Here is a 13,204-nt window from a genome sequence, read left to right as displayed (position 1 = left end):
AAGTGTTGTCTTTGCAAAGAGTTGGCAGATGCTTCTGTAATTATGTGGTTCTGATTCTACATCTTTGATTGACTCATATTAATTCTGTGCTTATTATATACCATACAGTAAAGCACGTTGATCCTCCTCTCTTTGCTGCTGAAAGATTGAGAGTGGTGAGATGGGCTAGTGGGGCTCGTAATAAATATGTCAATGGACAAATGTTTCAATAGTGTAATTGGGTCAGCTCCAGGAACAAAATGATATGATTTCAGTAACAAATACTTTGCCTCATTGACCAAAAGGGGAAGGGGGAAATCAGTTAAAGCCTGGCAGTAATCCTATAATAATAGTTTGGTAGGCTGTTGGTGTGCACAAGCTGTCCAGTCCAGTTTTCCACTTCAACATCCGGATCTACAGCCATACCAAAATGCTTTAAAAATTTCCTGCATGAAAATGTAGGGTCTGCGGGTGCTGTGTCATAGAAATTGTTCCATTGCTGATAAGAACAGATATGGACAGCAGAAAGAGGACTTGCCAAAACAATAATGTTTGCAATAGCAGCAAATGTCATTAGCTAGAAAAAAATAGAACTCTTTTTTTTTTTTGGCTAGCATTATTTTAGAGCATTTCTAAAGGCCATGACAATGAGACAAAGTGATAAAATGAACTGCATCTTATTTTTTTAAGCTTCTAATTGAAAGCAAAGCATCATTCTCAACAATTTTATGGCACATCCCTCAAGCAAAACAAACAAACATAAAATTAACATGTTATTTCTAATACTTGTGGTTAACAAATGGGTGATTTGGATTCATCTATGCTAAAGGAAAGCATCCCTTTCAAGATGTTAGATTTTGGAGCATAATGTTAGAAAAGAGGAATTAATACTGTTTCAAGACTATGTGGACTCTATTGTTTTCTGACAGAGCAAATATTTGACCCTCCATTTGGGTTGCCTGGCATTTAAGCTCTGGAAAAGGAGGAGCTGCTTCGAACTGTACACAGGAAACCCACTAGGATTTCCATAAAAATAAATTATTTCTAGTAGCTGAAAGCGCAATCTTTTCTCCAAAATCCTCAGCCTGCTTGATGGAAAGAATGGCCATTGTTAGTCATGTGATTGAACTCTCTGTCACTGAACTATCAAAAGCAGGATGTCCCTTCCTATTTTTTATGATGTATGAGAACATTTAGAGACATTTGGCAAAACAATAGCTTTCTCTTTTGGACTTTCTACAGAGTTATCCTAGGATAGCCCATTTCATCTCCCATGTACCTGCTTCCCACTGTGTTCTGCACTACTGATGCTGAATGGTAAAAGAAGAAAGGTTGTGTCTCCTCTGTCCCCTCATTTTTGTAATTCACGGCAGTAGATTGTAAGGAATGGGATTCCCATCTCTTTTCTATAATACTTCTATTCCTGTAACATGTTGATGTCTTTGACAAAAAATGACTTAGCTGTTCTTGGCATAAAGTGTTATGAAAAGACTTCCCCGTTTGATTTCTACTTAGCAACCTATTGTTAGAGACAGGGGTGTCAGGAGAGGGGGAAATAACTTCCTTAGAAAAGAAAGCAAAAAAATCATTTCATTCCAGTGCCTGTACAAATACAATACAGTGGGACTTTGGTATGCAATGGAGTTTGGTTCCCGGACCCCCTGTGGATACCAAAATCTAGGGATGCTCAAGTCTCATTAAATACAGTGGCATAGTAAAATTGTGTCCGTTATATAAAATGGCAAAATCAAGGTGTACTTATTGGAATTTATATCTTTTGGGAATATTTTCAAACTGTGGCTGCTTGCATCCATGGATATAAAGGGTCAATTGTATTGAAAATATAGGAAGAAAAAACAAGAGGATGCAACAATATTGATATGGTCTTTGCCAACCTGGAACATGCCTCATTTGTGCACAAGTCTATCTAAATTTTTAAATGTAAAAGCCCTTTTGATGTCTTCTTCCCCTCTTTACTGGATTAGATTTGAGCTGCACCTTTTTCAATATAAGGTTTCTAATGATTGGTAATGGCTGTATTTCAAAACTATAAATGTTTGCTGCAGTTATGCAGCTTCTCTAATTTGTTCTTATGTTTTGGCATGCAACGGAAGAGAGATTGTTATCATTTGGTTGCATAAGATCCTGACCATTCTCACAGTTATAAACAAAGGAAATGTTTCTCCATAAAATTAACAGCCTCATTATATATATATATATATATATATATATATATATATAACCATTAAATCCAACATTTCCTTAAATCTCTTTAAGTATTAGAATGCAATTAAGACATTTACAGTGTATTCCCAACAGGTCTACATAGAAGTACAACCTACCTCTTCAATATATGTCTGTATAGGCGTAGGGAGCATATAACACTTGAATCGTATACAGTAGGAGTGAGGAAAATGTCAGTTTCTAGAAGTTGTGGGACTGTAACCCCCAGCTCGCCTCACCATTGGTTAAATTCTGGCTACAACTGCTGGGTCTTGCAATCAGATAACATCTAGAGGAGCACATGATGTATAAAATCTCAGCCTTATATATCTGCACTTATCCAGCAAAGTGTCACACACACCCAGTCTACTCTTGCTTATTTACTCCCAGCAATCTATACAGGACTCCAGTCGAACATTAACACCTCTTCCATGCAAATGTTGTAGTCTAAATCCAATTGCTAGTCCCAACAAGAGTAAACCCATTTAATCAGTTACTGAATGGTAAACCAACACTTAAAGATCTAATTGGGACTCATAATAGGATATATGCTATGGAATTCTAGATACAGAATTGTGGATTTAGGCTACTGCGTTCTGATGCATGCAAAAACAGTTTCTTTAAATCTGTTTGTTTATTTAAAATAAAAGTAAAAAACTACTCTTTCACCTTGTGCAACTAAGGGGCTATACAGACTGCCCCTAAGGTGCAGCATGCAGCCACCTCTTTCCTGGCCGTATCGGGGCCGTGGCAACTTCACGCTGCGGCCCCTATCCAGCCTCTGGAGGGCGCGAAAAGGAGCCGCAAAAAGCAGCTTCTTTTTGCACCCGCCAAAGTGTGCCATAGCCACGGCAGCATAGCTATATGGTGCTGCATCATGTGGATGCAGCGCTGGAGTCGCGCCATGATGCCATGCGCTGTCTGGAACGGCGCATGACCTCATGACGCCCTGGGGCAGAGTTAGGGCATCCAGGGTCAGGACACTGACTCTGCCTACAGGCCAGCACAAAGTGCTAGTCTGTACAGGGCCTTTGTGCACAATTTAAAACTCAGTACAGTCAGCCCTTCTTATACACGGATTTTTTATACATGGATTCAAGCATACACGGTTTGAAAATGTTCAAAAAAAGTATAAATTCCATTTGGTTTTCCATTTTTTATAAGGGACACCATTTTTCTGTGTCATTATATTTAATGGGACTTGAGCATACACGGATTTTGTTATACACGGGGGATCTTGGAACCAAACCCCAGCGTATAACAAGGGTCCACTGTACCTTGTTACCATCAAGAGTGAACACTGGCCTAATTCCCACTATGGTTTAAACTGGATCATGATTCCAAATGATTCAGTTTAAACCATCATGGTTCCCACTTAATTCAAATCGCTGAAACGATTCAGAAAGGGGGGGGGGGGGGTACCCATTTAACCTGCGTTAAAAAGATGCTGGTAAAATGGGGTGTTTTGGGGGCTGAATCTATTTATTTAGAAATAAATTGATTCAGCCCAAGTGGGGACCAGGCTGATTCAAATCAGATACAAATCCGCCCTGGTTCCCACTGGGAGTGGCTTTCCCTGCCTCTCCACCCCGGCCATGCCTCCCTCTGTCCCCGGCCTTCTTCCTGGCCTGCCTCCTCCATCCCCCAGGCCTCTCCACCACACAGCCTGGCCTTCTCTGCCGCGCAGCCTGGCCTCTCTACCCGGGCCTTTCCATGGCTTCTCCGGCACCGGCCTTCTTCCGGTGCAACGGTAGTGGGAATCACGTTTGGGGCTGAACCGAATCATAGATTCAGTTAGGAACCCGGTTTAACAGGTAAGTGGGAATTAGACCACTGTTAATGTTGTACCAAGCAGCTTTGTTTATGTATACATTCAAAGAACAAAACATTAAGTGGCTTTTTCTTTGCTGTAGCTTGCATAGACATTATGACTTCTTATTTGTAATCTTCTTTAGTAATCTGCTTGCTAAACTAGAGTGCCTTAATCTTTTAAAGCTTTAATCCTGTGTCATAAACTTTATCATGATGGCAGAGATCTCTTGAAGAATTCCCAGGTAATCACTCTTTGTAGCACAAGCTTTGAAGAGACAGTGAAGTTTATCGCATGGGGGTTAAACCGCTCCCCAGCGCGTTCTAACGGGGGCGAGCGGGGGCGCGCACGGAACGCGATGGGCACCGGGTGGGGCCCAAAACGCGACTTTATCGCACGGGGGGACACTGCCGACGAGCGTTCCCATCGCGTCCCAATTCGGTTCCAGAGGGCGCCATTTCTGGGGACACTTTGAAACAGAATTTGAAAATTCTGCACACATTTTCCTGCAAGAAATCACCAAACTCTGAAATGACATGGGTCACAGAGGGCACACGTTTGATGTGAAAAGAAAGTACTGCTTGCTTTGAGCTCAAATTCTTTTTTGCAGGAATATCTTGGTGGCTTAGTGGTTAAGATACCATCTCTGACAATCGTAAGGTCAGAAGGTTGGCAGTTCAAGGCCCAAGTCCCCTGTGATGAGATGAGCTCCTGTCACTAGTCCCAGCTTCTGCTAACCTAGCAGTTCGAAAGCATGCAAATGCAAGTAGATAAATAGATACCACTTCAGTGGGAAGGTAACAGTGTTTGGTGCAGTCATGCTGGCCACGTGCCCACAGAGTCGTCTTTGGGCAAAGGTGGCTCTTCACCTTAATAATGGAGATAAGCACTACCCCCTGCAATCTGTTACGTCCAGACATTCATATCAAGGGGGAAACTTTGCCTTTACCTCTGTTTGTACAGTGGGCCCTCAGTATCTGTGGGTAACCACAGATTGAAATGGAGAAACATTTAATTATTTTTAATAATAATAATAATAATAATAATAAATTATTTGTGTTTCCCCACCTCTCCCAATGGATCGAAGCGGGGTTACAGACTACTAAAATCAAAATACATACAACAATCTTATAAAACACTAAACAATAAAATGTAACATCAATAATTTATCAAACCATCAGACATCCAGGGGCAAGGGCAGAATATCATTGTCAGATAGGGCATGTCAATTATCACTCATCGGAGGGGAAAGCTTGGTGAAAGAGCACGGTTTTAAGTCTCTTTTTAAATGTTTCCAAGGGGGTTGTAAGGCAGAGCTCGTCAGGAAGACTGTTCCATAATCTCGGGGCCATTATTGTGAAGTCCTTTTGAGATGAGGAGACATATTTGGAAGATGGTGTTTCCAATAGATTCTTGCCGGATGTTCTGAGTGTGCGGGGCGGATCATAATGGGAGATGCGGTCCCTCAAGTAACTCGGGCCCAAGCCATGTAGGGCTTTATAGGTAATAACCAACACCTTGTATTGTGCCCGGAAGCAAATGGGCAGCCAGTGAAGATCTTTCAACTTAGGTGTTATATGGTCAAACCTAGATGTACCGGTGACCAATCTGGCTGCCATATTTTGTACTAACTGAAGCTTCTGGGCTTGGTACAAGGGTAGCCCCATGTAGAGCGCATTACAGAAATCTAGACAAGAGGTTACCAGAGCATGTACCACTATTTCAAGGTTCCTTTGGCCCAGGTAGGGTCACAGTTGGCATATCAACCGAAGTTGATAGCAAGCACTTCTGGCCGTCGCATCTACTTGAGATGTCAACTGCAGGGACGAGTCCAGAAGTACTCCTAAACTGTGAACTTCATCCTTTAGGGGAAGTGTGACCCCATCCAGGACAGGTTGACAAATTTCCTTCCCTGGACCTGGAGAACCTATCATGAGTATTTCCGTTTTCTCTGGATTCAGTCTGAGTTTGTTTTCCCTCATCCAGCCCATTACCGACTCCAGACAGGCATTCAGAGGAGAGACGCCATCCTTATTCACTGCATCAGTCGGAGACACAGAGAAACATATTTGGGTGGCATCAGTGTACTGATAGCACCGTGCCCCATGCCTCCGGATGATCTCTCTCAGTGGTTTCATGTAAATGTTAAACAAAGTGGAGGACAAGATGGCTCCCTGAGGGACGCCAGATGTTAGCTCCCTCTTAGAGGAATCTACTCGAGAGGTAGGAATGGAACCACTGGAGCACAGTGCCCCCGATACCCAAATCCCTCAGGCGTTCCAGAAGGATACTGTGGTCAATGGTATAGAAAGCCACTGAGATGTCCAAGAGCACCAGCAAGGTCACACTGCCTTGGTCGATGCCCAGACAGAGATCATCGACTAAGGTGACCATGGCAGACTCAACTCCGTATTCGGCTCTGAAGCCGGTTTGAAATGGGTCCAGATAATTGGTTTCATCCAAAACTGCTTGGAGTTGGAAGGCAACTGCTCTCTCGATCACCTTGCCCAAGAATGGCAACAGGGAGACCGGTTTATAATTATTTCTCACTAGGGGGTCCAGGGAGGGTTTCTTAAGAAGAAGTTTAACTATGGCTAGTTTCAAATTAGATGGAAATTTACCCTCCCTGAAAGATGCATTAATTATAAGTCGTAGTAATGATGTTACTGCATCACCACCCTGGGCGGTCAACCAAGAGGGGCAGGGATCGAGAGAGCACATCATCTTCTTAACACTTCCAAGAAGCTTGTCCACTTTATCGGTATGTACAAACTCAAAGTGATCCAGTTTAACAGAGTCCACGGAAGCTCTGGATGCCTCTCCTATTGTTCCTGTTATAATGCCGGTGTCAAGATCAGCCCTTATCCGAGAGATTTTATCTGTGAAAAAGTTGTTAAAATCATCACAGCAGGCCTTAGTTGGTTCTAAAATAGGGTTCATGGGGGGTGGCAGCTGAGTCAGCTGTGATGGCCCGGCTGAGAAGTGGTCCCAGGGCCCTAGTGGATGCTGACGCAAGACGCAGGGAAGCTAATGCCTCCCTCCCCTACAATGGAAGCCAGTCTCAACACAAAGCCACAGTCAGAATGTAAACCTCTTTCTTACTCTCTTTCCAATCTTCACATCACAAAGCTGCTGCCAAAATTTATACCCTTGTCTCACTCCATTTTCCACTTTCTCACAAGGAAGCCTCTCCCAGAATTTAAACTCCTGCTTTCCCACTTTCTTGCAAGAAAGCTTTTTCCAGAACTTTAACTCCCCTCCCGGCTCATATGTGTCAAAGGGGTTTAAAATCTGACAGAGGCTTTCTCTTGGGAAGGTTGAGAAGATGGGAAACAGGGTCAGGAAAGGGTTTACATTCTGGCAGAGCCTTTGTGATGGAAAGGAGAGACACAGTACAGGAAGAATGCCTTCCTGTTGTCCAGACCTTGATGCCCAGGTAAATTTTAAATGTAAAATACTGATGTGAGCATCTGCAGTTTCTGGTATCCATGGGGGATTCTGGAAACAAAGCCCCACTGAAACATAGGGCCCACTGTATTATATTTTACCTTCCTGCAAATGTGACCCTTCCCAAAGTGAGCAGTTTCCATTGACTCCCTCGGAGAGTGGTGGAGTCTCCCTCCTTGGAGGGCTTTAAACAGAGGCTGGATGGCCATTTGTCGGGTATGCTTTGATTGAGAGTTCCTGCATGGCAGCGGGTCGGACTAGATGGCCCTTGTGGTCTCTTCCAACTCAATGATTTTATGATTCTATGACTTAGTAGCAAACCTGGTGGGTATAAGAAAAAACGGGAGGAAAAGAAAGCTTGCTTTCAATTCTTACCATTATAAACAAACATTAAAGATGTTTTCTCTCTCTCTCCTCCCCACCCTACCAATTTTGTAATTAGCAGCAAAAGGAAAGCAGTGAAACCACTAGACAACAGAAACAAGAGAAACACCCCCTAAGGGCCTAGGCTTAAAGTCATTCTTCTCCCTCTTTTATTCTCCCTTTGGAGACACAGCACAAAATTTTATTAGATATGCAAAGTGTGATGTGCTGATGATGCCATGTTCTAACTGATGCTGTTAACCACCTGGCATGCAAGGGCAGGGTGGGAAAAGATTTATAAATATTAATCAAGCTTTTGTGTTAGTCAGGGCTGGGACTATGGGTGTAACGCATCTAATCTCCCGTATACAAGAAGGGCAGCCACGCCTTTTACCTCAAAGGTGAGTACTGATGGAGTGTTAAGGCACCAGCATCACTTCTCATCAAAATGGCAGTTGTCTCAAAGAAAAAAAAAACCTTCCAGGCATGTTTCATTAGATTGTCAATGCGCAGGTTCTCGTGTACAAAGGATATACGATTTACTGCTGTATATTGTTTCAGGTACTGTAGTTGCTGTACTGCATTACTCAGCAGCCATTAAGCATTTAAACCCCTTGCATTCTGGTGTGGGAAAGTAAAATGAATCTTCACTAGGTTTAGTGTTTAACCTTTGTGCTTCATGGATGGTGGATCATGCTCACGATCAAGTCTTTATGCATATTGAATATGAACCTGTTGCAAAGGGAAAAAATGCTGTTCTGTAGCGACTTCGGCAAGAAAAACTTTTTTCTTTTTTTTTTTTAAATATGACAATTACTTTAGTACATTGCTCAAAACGTTAAGCAGCTCTGTGTGCCAGACACAGTTACTGCCTGTGTCTGGCAAGACAACCTTTTGATTTCAGCAGGCAGTAAATGTACAAGTGATACCTGCAACAAATTGTTGCAGTGTGGCGTGTTCTTGTTTAGGCTGCTAAACCTAAACCCCATTTTTCTCCCTTTCCATATTTCTTTTCTCCCCCCTCCCCCAACATTCATGCAGAATTTGATAGCTAGTGAGTATAGTATATAAGAGAAGAGTGGTCTCCAGGGTGAGTGTATTCTGTTCACCACTTGCTCTCAGCCATCTTCTGTGCTCACTTACAGAGGGGCCTTTACTTAGCTTTTCAATACCAAAGTCCAGTTGCTGGCAGCCTGCCATGCTATATTTGAATCTCAAAACATACATACTGTTCTATTTTAAAAATACAGAGCCAAGGAAAGGAAACCGTGTGATTTCCTGAAAATTTCTTATGAACAGATGAAAGCACTAACTTGCAGGGTTATTCCTGATTTATTTTTATACAACTTCAGCAGCCTTGAGCCTTTTAGAATTATTATTATTATTATTATTATTATTCATGTCAAATATAATATACCGTACTTAATTTCATCTGGATGCCTTCTAATTGGAGTACAGTCTAAGATAATAAAGAGTGTTCTGTCCTAGACTGTTCTTTTCTGACGTTCTTCAAAGCAAAAGATGCCTAATTGTCTAACTGCCAGACTGTGTTTTGTAAAACAGGGTGCGTTACCTGAGAGGAAAGATACAGCAAGTGTTTAAATGGTGCATCAAGATCCTTTAATGTCTTGGTGCTAGTCAGGAGGGCAGAGTTCAAGAAAGTTATTTTTGGAGTGCAACTTCCAGAATCCCCCTACCAGCACAGCCAGACCATGCTGGCTGCAAGATTTGGGAAGTTGTATTCCAAAAAGTAACTTTTCTAAGCACTGCAAGGGAGTGAGATGGATTTGTGCCCTAATTTAGGAAAGAAAATACCTTGGCACTGCAGAGTTGGCTCTGATATTAACAACAGAGAGGTAACTGCCTTAGGCAGCAAAGTGCTGGATGGTGGTAGTGGTTGACATTCCCTAGCTGTTCCCCACTGTCAGAGGACAGAGCTCTGTGTGCTATGTGGCCTCTTCTCCACCCATTAAAACTAACTCGCTTCCCTCAGATGTGGTAACTAATACTGGGGTATGATTTAACTGCTCATCTGGCTTTTGTACATGGCACTGAGAGGGAGGGAGGACAATATTTTATTTTGTGTCACATAGTCTTTAGTTGGCCTTGGTTCCAATGTAATTGACTACCTGTCCAACCCTTCAAAAGTTTTGGACTGTCATTCCGCACGAACATTGAAATGGTTATACTGTATTTAATAATAATAAATAATAATAAAATTTATTTATATTTTCCCGCCTCTCCCAGGTGGATCGAGGCGGGATTACAACCCAACAATAACAATAAGATACAAGAATAAAACATAATTTTCAAGCATTAAAACAGTTAAAAACAGTACAGTCAAACAATTATAAGATATAATATTCTGATCCTGAATAGAAGAGTGAATGATGTCTTTACAGAAGATTGGGTGGATAGGCTTGCCGGAAGAGATCTGTCTTAACTGCCCTCTTGAAACCCTCCAAGGAGGTGATAAGACGGATCTCTTCCAGGAGGTTGTTCCATAGTTTAGGAGCCCCTGAAGTAAAGGTTCTTTGAGAAGCTGAAACCAGTTTGGTTGGATGTACTTCCAACAGATTTTTCCCAGAAGTTCTGAGAGTGCGGGGCAGATTATACCGGGAGAGGTGTTCCTTTATTCGATAATGATTCACTTCTCTGATTATTCAGTGCATGCAAAACCCTTATTCAGATCCATATACTGGCTTCCCACTCCATTCTACATTTCACACAAAACTCATTTTTGGTTTTTAAAGCCTTTTTGCTAGCTGCCTTCATCCTTGGGTGCATCCACAGTGGAGAAATAAAGTAATTTGTCACCACTTTAAGTGCCATGGCTCCATCCAGTGGAATCCTGGGATCTGTAGCTTTGTGAGATATTCAGCCTAGTCTGTCAGAGCACTCTGGTGCCTGCCTCACCAAACCACAAATCCCCAGTTTCTGTAGGATACAGTAATGGCAGTTAAAGTGGTGCCAAACTGCTTATTTCTGCAGTGTGGATACACCCTTTTTCTGTCATTAATTGTAGATATGTTCTTATCGTGTGAACTTCATTCCTTCCTACTCTGCCACCCAAATGTTTTCTTCAGTTTCAAACAACCACCCATTCTCTCTGGCTCTCTTCTGTGCTTCAGGTCCCCTTCTAAGGACATCTGTATGATGTTTCATTAGCCTCTTACCCTTGCACATCCAAGAAACCTTTTGTATCATTCTTTTTCCCTAATTCCTTTCCCAAAACATCATACTAAAGCTTAAATACACATAACTGCATTTGAGCATGCAGATTTCCTGTTGCCTCCACTTCATTGCCATTTTCTTCTCTACTGTCAAAACACAGATTATGTGGTCCTTGGGACAGAAGCCCTGGTCTATTTTATTTGTAGTATTCTGTTAAATACTGTTTAGCACATGAGGTCTCTTTAGTTTTGTGATTCATCAAGAGGCGCACAGCTCAGGAGTGCTGTAACTAGTACATCTGGTTTTGCTGCCAATTTGGAAGTGCAAAGGCAAGTTTCTCTAGCTTCTGCAGGGCCTTCGCTCATGGGTGATGGGCTGATTTTGACAGGTTTTCAGAGAAGAAAGAGCAGTGTGACATCACATGGATGTTCTCAGTAGACGTCTGAAGCATAACAGACAGGTTGGAGATAGTTTTCCACTTGATAGTTCCTGAGTTGTCATGCATTTTGTAGCAGTGGAACTTTATAAAAATTCTAGTACACTTCTTTGAGTTCGCATCATGGCATGATTGTGATTTCATTTTTACAGTAACTGAGCATGATGTTTAGTTTCCCATTTGGAGAAGTAGTATTGTTTTAAAAGGATCACTTTCCCATGGAGTACAAACTATTGCCATGTGAATTTGCACCACTGGACCTCTGGTAAGGCAGGCTTAGGTCCAGACTATCTGAAAGCCTGGAGTTTATTGCACCACGGAAGGAAGCACAGAAGGAGAACGGAACGGAAGGGGCCTGGAACGAGTGGGGGACGCATTTTACTGCACACAGAACCCCTCACTCATTCCATTCCGTTCCCCATCAATTCCAGAGGGGGTGATTTTTGAGAACTGTTTCAGAACAGTTCTCAAAAATCGCAGTCCTCGGGACGGATTGGGGATGGAAGGGAAGGGAATGGAATGAGTGAGGGACTTCTGTGTGCAGTAAAATGCATCCCCCACTCATTCCATTCCTTTCCTGGCCCCTTTTGGACCGTTCTCCAACCGTGTCAGGAGCCTGTGCGATAAACTCCCCTGTATTTCCTGATATGAACCTGCCTGAGTCTTACAACCTTTGGGAGAGGGCTTTCTCCAAGTCCCACCTCCATCACAGCTTTCTTTGTTGTGGACATGGGAGAGAGCTTTTTCTGTGGCTGCTGCTAGGCTATGGATTCCCTACTAAGGGAAGTGCAGTGACAGCCTCCCTGCTGTCTTTTCACCAGTAAAGTCCTTTAAAAAAATTACCAGTAAACAGGACATGAGCTTTTATCTAGTTGGGGCAGAAGGATGTTCAATGGGTGTACTGTATTCTTCTCCTCAATAAGTCTTGAATGTGTTTTCCTTGTGTATATATGCTCTACACTACCCAGTCACTTAGTAGGCTTCTTCATTATGTGATTTAATTGGAGTACACTGTGCTTGTGTAAAGTTCTTGTGCTTGTATAGCCAGCCTAAATACCCTAAAGGAATCAGATCCCATATGATCTTGGAAGCGTAGTAGGGTCAGCTCTGGTTAGTGCTTGTATGGGAGACCACCAACAAATATCAGATGTTGTAGGCTGTATTTCAGCAGAAGGAACTGGCAAAGCCACCTCTGAGGATTCCTTGCCTATGAAAGCCTACAAGATCCATGGTGTCACTGTAAGTCAACAAGTGACTTGAATCGCATACACACGAAAGAGTGGATTTACACATTCAGTATTGGTCACCCTGGTGCACACAGCACTCGTTTTTACTTTGCACATGTGTAAACACCACTTTATATATTGAGCTGTCAGGGCTATAAATAGATAGGCTCGTATTCATCTTGTTTATTCGTTCATTTATTTATTTTTACAGAAATGCTGTTTTATCAAATTTGGTGCCAACAGTAAAAAAATCTTTATATGCCTTTCTTGAGTCCCTTTCATCCTTTACTTCACTGTGTGTGTGTGTGTGTGTGTGTGTGTGTGTGTTGTCCTTTTTATATTGTTTCTGCCTCCCACAGCTGCAGTTTCTTCTCTTTAGGAACAGTTTTAGGCTCAGTCATTTTTTGGAATGTGAACAGCCTGTAATGGCAGTGGAGGTGCTTGCAAATGAGACATTTATTGCTGTACCTCATTCATGGAATTTTACTGAGGTTTCACAGTATGTCATCTCCCCCTCGTGACTGGATATTTACCAGTTGCTTCATC

General features: G+C 42.4%; 1 protein-coding gene across 8 annotated transcripts in view; it reads left to right on the top strand.

The window, feature by feature from the left end:
• The window catches only part of ITPRIP (inositol 1,4,5-trisphosphate receptor interacting protein), a 56,468-nt gene that overhangs the window by 13,982 nt on the left and 29,282 nt on the right, over positions 1–13,204 (top strand). The window contains exon 1 of one of the 8 annotated variants that reach the window (XM_089509839.1): positions 3,854–4,016. The exons of the other annotated variants lie outside the window; for them this stretch is intronic. The gene's annotated coding sequence lies outside the window, so the exon portion shown is untranslated. Of the gene's footprint in view, positions 1–3,853; positions 4,017–13,204 lie in introns of those variants that run through there. 8 annotated transcript variants of the gene reach the window in all.

The sequence above is a fragment of the Sceloporus occidentalis genome, unplaced genomic scaffold, assembly GCF_023333645.1.
Source record: "Sceloporus occidentalis isolate IW3139 unplaced genomic scaffold, rSceOcc1.0.p SCAF_2, whole genome shotgun sequence".
NCBI lineage: Eukaryota > Metazoa > Chordata > Lepidosauria > Squamata > Phrynosomatidae > Sceloporus > Sceloporus occidentalis.
Note: the sequence above shows the minus strand (reverse complement) of the source record. Positions and strands in the feature narration are given on the sequence as shown.